The sequence below is a fragment of the Pseudonaja textilis genome, chromosome 13, assembly GCF_049901715.1.
Source record: "Pseudonaja textilis isolate UNSWEBS1 chromosome 13, rPseTex1.2, whole genome shotgun sequence".
Taxonomy (NCBI): domain Eukaryota; kingdom Metazoa; phylum Chordata; class Lepidosauria; order Squamata; family Elapidae; genus Pseudonaja; species Pseudonaja textilis.
Window position 1 is genome coordinate 1,999,401 of NC_142002.1, and position 9,590 is coordinate 2,008,990.

Below are 9,590 nucleotides of genomic sequence, written 5' to 3' on the forward strand. Positions count from 1 at the left end.
AACTGTGGCAAGGAAGGTCATAAAACGAGGCAAAATTCATGTAACTGTCGCTCTTAGCAACATAAATTCTGGGTTCAATTGTCGTCATCAGTTGAGGACCACCTGAGACGATACTGTTTTGTTTCAGCATAAAAGAGCTTACTATTCAAGGAAACGGCTGTTAAGAACGAACATAATCAGAAGTTACTAAAAACAGAGGAATAGCGCGAAAGCTGTCATTCTGAATAGATTAGTATCTTTATTTTTGCTGGCATGTCAGAGCCGTTATGATCAATTATTAAGTAAAGAAGAAAAATTTTCCGTGATATCCACAACTCTGATTTTTCCATATACTTGCAGTTGTAATGCATCATCTTTTGACATTTTAATGACATTTTAATCTGGTATCTCCTTTCATTTTCAGGTTATGTTCATGTGCACCGTAGAAGCTCCTATCTACTTCTCTCCCCTATGCCAGTCAAGGAAGAAAAATGCCTTTCCTTCTATTTGGCCAATTAAAAGATATAAGGTAGCCCAATTTAAGAAACAAGCCACGAAAGACAAAACGGTTTATTCTGTAGTTGAAACTCTTTGGTTTCAAAAATCATGACTCATGGCTGGTGTATTGCAATCCTATGAATCTTTGCATAGAGGTAAATCCCACCCAGTTAGTTCACAGATTTGAAATGGCAATAGAGAGCCACAGATTATCTATAAAGATTTTTTTTAAATTCATGAGATAGATCGATTACGCGCATTTGCCAATAGTTTTCAGGGTGTAATTTTCATAACTGGCACAGAGAGTCACTCCTTCCCTAAATTCAGCCCTGCTGGATGAAGCAAAGAGAGCTTCATTGGCCTTTTGTGATTATCCCAGCATCCTGGCTGCTTCATTCAAAATACACCTAATAAACCTGTAAGTTCATCTTCAAAATTAAAAAAAAAATATTGCATAAAAATGCTGCTCTGGTGTACATTGTCACAAGCAATGACATAACCTGTTAGATGCATAGAGAGAGGATCATCCTCGTTCTACTTTTATTTTTGCTTAGTTTTCACTGTTACATATTGGTTAAACAGTTCCAACATTAAGATTAAATTGCTAAACTCTACTTTTGTACATCCTACAATTTGACACCTGTATAAAAAGAAAACTTTGGTGACTGTAACATCTTAGCAACATCTCATTTTATCATTCTGAGATAAATTTGTTGGTTGTTGTTTTCTTTGCAGACATTTCATTATCTAACTAATTAACATAATCAGTGTTAGGGGGATTGGGATGTGCAGAAAGGAAGAGGAGGAGGAGGAGGAGGGAAACTATGGGGTCTTTGGTGCTCTCTGAGCTTGGTTGTTTTTGCAGATATTTCATTACCAAAGTAGGTAACTTCAGTGCTGGTGTTTTTTTTAACTTTCCAATCTAGCCTTGAGCTCTACATACATCTTTTTAAATCAGTGGACTTGTCTATAAAATTATAGCCTATGCATCCTTACCAAACATTGTCTTCCACCAAATTAAATACTGTAAAATGCATTATATTGCAATTAAGTGTATTGTCAAGCTCTTTGGGAGCTACCTGAATCCAAAGTAATTCTTCCAAGCAAGATCCTCACAGGGTCTTCTTTAACGCCATCTATCAAGATGAAAAAGGATTACCAGACTTCTAGAACTGACTTATTCTGAGTGTCAAACTAATTTATTCTCCAGTGCATTATTGGTGATGTTTTTCTTGGTTCCTCTCTAATAGCTTTGCTGTGAACCAACAAGGAGGCAATTCTTTTCACAGATAACAGAGGAGCAGGTGGCTGTTTACAAAACTGCCTCCTGAATTCTTATCAATCGCTGGACTAAGTAACACACATAATGGGATCCAGCTGTTAATGTTCATTTTCTTTTCTTTTTTTAATAATTTCGGAAAAGTGCTTCACAGTTAACGTAGAAGAATTGGAAGCCAAAACAATTGCAGGGAAGTCTTTTCTTAAAACAATGTGTTGCATTATTTATCCCATTGCGCTATTGTAAAGTAAACTTGTCTGGATTCGGGCAGTTGCCCTAACTAAAGCATAATTCTTCTCGGGTATATCTTAGATTATCCTCAAGTTTGGCAGGTTAGAGGGAGAGAGAAACCCAAATGGGCCTGGGAGAATCAAAAATTGAAAATGGGTCACCACCAGCAACTTACCTATTACTGGTATAGCCAAATAGCTTTTACACTCATTAGTAGTTTTTTTTTTCTTGAAAATTGGCATTGGCAAAACGATGAATATACAGAATGGATGTAAGTGGGAAGGTGGAAAAATATTTCTGTGTACAGATAGCCCTCAACTTACAACAGTTCGTTTAGTGACTGTTGGAAGTTACAATGGCACTGAAAAATGTGAGTTATGATCGTTTTTCAGGCTTACGACTGTTGCAGCATTCCAAGGTCACGTGATCAAAATTCAGATGCTTGGCCACTGGTTCATATTTATGACGGTTGCAGTGTCCTGGGGTCACGTGATCCCCTTTTGGGACCTTCTGACAAACAAAGTCAATGGGGAAGCCAGATTCAATTAACAACCGTGATACTAACTTAACAACTGCAGTGATTCACTTAACAACTGTGGCATTGTTAAGTCGTAAAATGGGGCAAAACTCGTGTCACAACTGTCTCATCTAGCAAAATAAATGTTAGGCTCAATTGTGATCGTAAGTCCAGGACTGCCTGTATATGCTGTCATGGGAATTTGACTGCTTTCAAAGGTACGTGAAACTATTCATCACTGTTAGGTCATTTTAATGAACATACACAGTAGATGAGAAAAAAAACGCTGGTGGACCATGATTTTCTTCCTTCTACATAGCTTTGAGGTACCCTCCTAAAATTCTATCTTACCTGTGCAGCAAATGATGACTCGAAATAGTTCAGTGATGCTACCTGATTTAATTTCTCCTGATGGCTAAAAGGAATTAATTTTCTATTGGCAAGAGTTATTTTAGCAGGCCTTTGCAATGTAATTCTAAGCAACCAAATTGAGTCAAGAAACACCCTGGGCCTGATAATCAAGAAACCCTAATTATCCCATAAATATTGGGACATTTCCTGCCCAGATAAGGATAGATGTGAAATATCCAGAGAGTCCAGGCTATCAGGCCACTTATTCCTTGGATATTGGCCATAGATGTGTTTAAGCTTATTTTAATTCTACAATCTTACCCTAGCATTGTTACAAGTTATAATTTGACTGTAAGGACAACTTCAGAAAACCAGAAATCGCAAACAAAATGTAAGGAGGATCTTTTTCAGAGCGATAATTGGCATATACAATTCTTTTTATAGCACCATAGAGAGAAACAAAAATGTTTCCATAACCACTTGAAAAGAAAAAGAGGGAAAAAAACCCCAAAGCAAATGATTTGTAACAACTCTGGTTGAATAAACTTGTCTTTGTTAGCACAGAACAATATTTAAACTATAGATTGGTTTAAAATTCAGGCAACGGACATGGAGATTTATACAGCTATCCAACTATTAAAGATTCTTTACTGATAAAATCAGTAACCATAAAGATAAGGCAGCTTCGGTGCATGTACTGTAGTATCTATGTGAACTACACATTAAAAAATGATCAAAAGAATTGCCAGTATTTTTATTTCAGTACCCTGGACAGTTTTTCCTCTGTCCTGCAAACTTTGCATTGTCATGGGTTCAATTTTCTGCAGCCCGTAGAAATATCTAGCAGGCTGGATTTCAGATGAATAAAATAATATGCAAAGTAAACATATGTTACGATACCTAATATTGCACGTGCAGAATTTAAATTTTCCTGGTGAATGATTTTTGACTTTGTTAATTGTTTTTTTTTTCCCCACTGTAACCGCCCCCCCCACATCTGTTGTTTGGTTTTTCTTCCGAAAGGCAGAAAAAAATGCAGTTTGTGCTGACAAACTTATAAGTAAGCAGGTAAAAATGAAACACTACAAGGACGAGGAGGCACAGAGGAGCCGGCGGGCAGCTTCTTTGCTGAGCCATGTCACTCTGCTTGCGTTCTCGAAGGCAAGGCTTTGGCTGGTGCAAACGCAAAACAAGCCCTACCAGGATTGGGATTTTTGGCAGGCAAAGAACAGGAAGGTCAAACAGCTTGCCAGAGGTCATCCGTTGAGTCCTGTTTGACAGGAGAGCAGCCAAATTTCCCACCGTCTCCTTGTCCTGATCTGTTGCCCGCTGGCTTTTTTATGCAGGACTAAGTCCTCTTTTGAGTCGTATTTCTTTCCTCAAGCAAACTATTTTTATAGAGTTTTGCACTAACTTAATATATCCTGCAATGAAAGTCAGAGGGAGATATTGATGGCCAGCTTAGCGTATTTTGGTGTATTGCCAGGAACACCCCTGTGGGAAAGGCAGCTACTCTGCAATGGAGGGTTCCCACATTCTCAATTCTCTCGGAAAGGTTGTCCCTTATGATAATACCATCATTCGGCACCTTCCGTCTTCCCAACCCCCAGCAGGACACGTTCAAAACAGAAGCGAAGGGCATCCATCTTTTACCACAATTTAACCACAGGGCTTGTTAATGTGGCCTGCTTAAATCAAACCATCTTACTTTATTTTCAGGACCTTATCTTTGTCAGTGACAAAACCAACGCCAAAGAGCAGCATTTATTCAGAATTAATGAATACAAATAAATCATTTGGTTGGCTTTATTAAGTAATGAGTTATTTAATTAAGAATAGAGATGGAGATAGAGGTCTTATGAGAGGCATGGTTTTCCAGGGAGAGCCGTTTTATCTTCTCTTGCGCCAATCCTGTTGAAATAAATGGTAAAGCAAATATCCAGGAGACCTTGAACTAGTTTGAAAATGCTTCTGATAATCTCAGTTTTATTTTTATTGGAATTTAAGGACTCCTTTTTCTTTTTCGAGATTTTTTTAATTCCTTTTTGTTCACCCAACCTCCTTTGCTGATCGTCTCCTATGTATCAGATAACTGGGAGGTGGGGGAATGAAAACGGTGAAATTACATGCTAAAATAAATAGCAGATAATCTAGATTGGACAACTTGAATGTTAAACTTGTTTTACTTTGAGTGTATTGCCCATTTTGACCTCGATAAAATTATTCATGCCTGCAAAAGTGCATAACAACATTAAAGCACCGTTTACTTGCAGGGATGTCTTCATTTTTGTGAATTAGCTTTTATTAGAGTTTGATGTCAAGCATCGCAAACTCAAAACAGAAAGTGTGCAGGGGGGAGATTGCTGTTGTTTTGGAGCACAACACAGTATCTGTGGACCAAAGTAGATCCCCCCCCCCAAAAATAATAATGAAAATTAGCTGTGGTAACAATTTGTCTTCTGGAACCTGAATTGATATTTCTTGCTATCAAATCTGCTTACCTAGGACAATTTTTGTAATGTACAATTGTCTCCTTTTATCTTCCCAGCAACCATGCAGACTTTGAAAAGCAGCAGCTTGCATGTTGCCTGATAGCCAAAAAGGGTTAGAAGACGTCAGCTCCTAATTTTCCGTGGGTCGAATGAGCAATTTTGCCTTCTGGTGAGCATTTTATTCTTTGGACCCTTAGACCCGTTTTCAGATTCTTCAAACAGCTGCTCCCATTTCCTCCCTCCAACATTCTGGTAGTGCCCGGCTTACGCAGGGGCAGTGGAGCCCAAAATTTATGTTGTTAAGTGAGACGATTGTTAAGTGAATTTTGCCCCATATTGTTTTTTTTGCCAGAGTTAAGTGAATCGCGGCAGTTTTTAAGTCATCGCAAAAGGGGATCATGTGAGGCCGGGGCACTACGAACGACATAAATAGGAGCCAGTTGTTAAGCGCCTGAATTTTATTCGCGTGATCGCAATGGCTGTGTGAAAAACGGTCACGAGTCACTTTTCTCAGTGCCATTTTAACTCTGAACAGTCATTAGCGGAACTGTTGTAAGTGGAGGACTACCTGTATGTATAGTAGTTTCAGCTGTTTTAAAGTGCACCGAAAAATGTGACTCACGAGGAGTCTTTGCCCTTACCACCCTCACAGCATCCTGCAGTCCCGTGATCACAATTTGGCAACCGGCAGATATTTACGTTGGTTGTCAGTGTCCCAGTGTGATCACCGTTTGTGATCTTACCAGCTGGCTTTGGACAAGCAAAGTTGGGGAAAGGAAGCTGGATTCACTTAACAACTGTGTGAATCACTTAACAACCGCCTTGCTTAGCAATGGAAATTCTGCCCCCCCCCCCCATTGTGTGGCCATAAGTTGAGGACTGCCTGCACCGATCCTACTTGGGAATAGCTGTTTTCATTTCACACATCAGCAAGAAATCTGGAACTTTGGTCTAGAACAGGGGTCTTCAAACTTGACAGCTTTAAGACTTGTGGACTTCAACTCCCAGAATTCCTCCTCCAGTCATGTTAGCTCAGGAATTCTGGGAGTTGAAGTCCTACAAGTCTTAAACTTGCCAAGTTTGAAGACCCTTGCTATATCTCTTCTATTCTATCTATCTATCTATCTATCTATCTATCTATCTATCTATCTATCTATCTATCTATCTATCTATCTATCTATATTTAACTACCTACCTATCTATCATTCTATTCTATTCTATTCTATTCTATTCTATTCTATTCTATTCTATTCTATTCTATTCTATTCTATTCTATTTCTATCTATCTCTCTATTCTACCTCTCTTTATCTATTCTATCTGTCTATTCTATCTTTCTTTCTCTCTCTCTCTCTCCTACCTCTCTTTCTCTATCTTTTCCAGGACTCTTCAAACTTGACAGCTTTAAGACTTGTGGACTTCAACTCCCAGAATTCCTCCTCCAGTCATGTTAGCTCAGGAATTCTGGGAGTTGAAGTCCACAAGTCTTAAACTTGCCAAGTTTGAAGACCCTTGATCTATTCATTCTATCTACCTATCTACCTACCTACCTATTCTATCTTTCTCTCTTTCTATATTCTACCTCTCTTTATCTATCCCAGGGGCCTTCAAACTCGACAGCTTTAAGACTTGTGGACTTCAACTCCCAGAATTCCTCCTCCAGTCATGTTAACGCAGGAATTATGGGAGTTGAAGTCTGCAAGTCTTGCACTTGCCAAGTTTGAAGACCCTTGATCTAGAAGAAAAAAGGACGTTCAGACACCATTTCATTCTCCATCTCATTTCCTTTGCTCCCTGCAAGAGATTAAATCCCACGGGCACCGATTCAGCAGTTGAGAGGAAGAAGACCGAGGGATCAAATATGCATCCTTTTGATATATATACGATTATTTTTTTTCCAAAAGACAGGTTTTGAAAAAGGCTGATTGTGGTGAGACTTCGGAGATAGAAAATGTCCAGCTGAGGTCTACAGTTTACAGCCTGATTGAAAACCTGCACTCACCTGGTTGCAAAATCCAGCGTCACGATGTTTTCGGATCACAGTGGGTCCTCCCCCCCACCCACTCCCATATTCTTCCACGGGGGGAGGGGTGGGGGAATGGCAGGAAAGCATCCTGGCATCTCTTCTAGGCCATAATGAAGACAGATGGTTTACCTGGCACACTCTCCTTCCTGCCTTCTGTCTGCGGACAAGGAGATCATGAGCAAGGAGGGAGCATGAAGGCAGGTCACTCACCCCCCCCCCCCCATCCCCCAGCCCCACACACAGACAGTTTGATCTCCCCTGGGAGGGTGTCTTGAAGGGAAGGAAAAAGGAAAAGAAAACAGGAGGCAGAAAAACAGAAGCTTGTGCCGAAAAGGAGACGTCATTATGTACTGTAGTGTAAGATGGAGACGGTTTTTCTGTGCTGCTGCTGCGGCTGCTTTTTAAGCCACTTTCTTGCCATCTAGCCAGGATCGTGTCTTCGTGTCTAAGAGCACAAAAGAGGCACTTCCCAGAGTTTATGCCCCTTTTATTACATGAGAAAGGTGCTCTTCCCCACTTAGGTTTTTCCCAGTGCCAGTCTAATGGTTTGAAAAGAAGGGGCCTCGCGAAGGTGAAAGATACAGAAATTGCCCCTTATGTCAGACTAAAGGATCTTCATCCATTCTGCTGGGTCAGAGAGTTGGCTGGCATAAAAGCAGATCTCGCACAACCGGCTTGGAGAGGGTTCCTGCCTTCAGATCTGGAGCATATTCACCCTTGCTAGAAATAATCAGAGAAAAGATTATTTGGCGGGGGAAAAAATGAACTCTGGAGCGACCTTGAATTTCAAGCATAGGAGACGCTCTCTTTTTTTTTTTTCCCGTGTTCCCATTTTAAGTCATTTTGATGAGTCAAACTGTGCCTCATCATCAGAATAACGGGGTTGGAGGGAACCTTGGAGGTCTTCTAGTCCAACCCCTCTGCTCAAGCAGGAAACCCTATCATCTCAGACAAATGATTGTCCGGTCTCTTAAAAACCATCGTTCATTTGATAGGTTTCGGATTTCCTGCCCATTGCATTTCCCCCTCTGCCTGGACCTTGAGACTGGAACACACGCCATCCAGGGTGATCCCTTGAGTTTAGATCCAGCCCTTCACCTTCCCTGCCAGCCGTGCTTCCCGTGAGACAATGCAGGAGATACTTAATGTTATTTTGAAAAGTGTGATTCCGTGCTCCGCGGGCTTGCTATCATTTTGAATGGGTGAAAATATTGGGAATTTTGGCAGCACGTTATGGACTCTATAGCACCAAATGGGCTTCCTTTTTTTATCTTTCTAAGAATTCCTGTGTGGAACCCGAGCAATCTTGAAAAAAAATAACATTAGAGTAGTGACTGGTTGTTGTTTTTTTGAAAAAACCATAATTTTAAAATTTTTAATTAAAAAAAAAACAGTAAGGGAAACAGGGAGACTGGTAAACACCAAGAAGGAATCATCAAACCAAATTGATGCCACTAGGCACTTCATGGGAAAAACTAGCCCTATAAACTAAAAAACAATAAACTATTGTAGGGTTGTTATTTTTTCAGTTTGCAAAGAATGAAAACGGGCCTTAATAACAAGCCTGCCGATTTGTTAGGGATTCTAGATTCTTCCTTCAAGCTCTTCCCTGAATTTATTTATTTTTTTTCATTTCTTTTAAGTCTGGAGAATCCTGTCTCAAATTTTAGCAAAGATAATGGCCCAAACTGGGACATCACCTGATGAACCACCACGGTGGCTCTTTCGCTACTGCCCCAAATCTCAGATTTACTCCTGAACACCTCCAGGAAAACCGTGCAAGAGCAGCTCTTCGGAAGACAATCCGGAACCACTGCAGCAAATTCACTCAACCTTCCTCAGTCTGCAGCTGCCCAAATCTTCAGACGGTTAATCCGACCCCTGTCAGGCTTATTGGCAGCTGCCTAAACGTGAGCCCTTTCCATGTGTCATGCTCCCGGTCTTCTTTAGCAAGATTTATTGAAAGGGATGGCGCGGGGTTTACAAGAATTTGAAGAGCTGAACTGTTTCTTATTAGAACTAATCTCTCCCCGTATACGTTATGGCAAGACTTTATGTTTCTCTCTCTGGATGGATTGGCAGCGGACTCTTTCTAAAACTGCCCACCCCTGAATCTTTATCGGTCTTACATCCCTGGCGGTTTCAGGTTGGAGGCCAATCTTCTTAATCAATTATTCCTCAGAGCTTTCTAATTTGATAAGCCCCCACCCCCACCCCCC

The 9,590-nt window shown here is 40.4% G+C and overlaps 1 long non-coding RNA gene across 1 annotated transcript; it reads left to right on the plus strand.

The window, feature by feature from the left end:
• Positions 1–403: 403 nt before the first annotated feature.
• LOC148124710 (uncharacterized) lies at positions 404–7,592 on the plus strand. Its single transcript, XR_015745152.1, has 3 exons — positions 404–508; positions 5,404–5,516; positions 7,250–7,592. It is a non-coding gene; the product is annotated as an uncharacterized LOC148124710 (long non-coding RNA).
• The last annotated feature ends 1,998 nt before the right edge of the window (positions 7,593–9,590 follow it).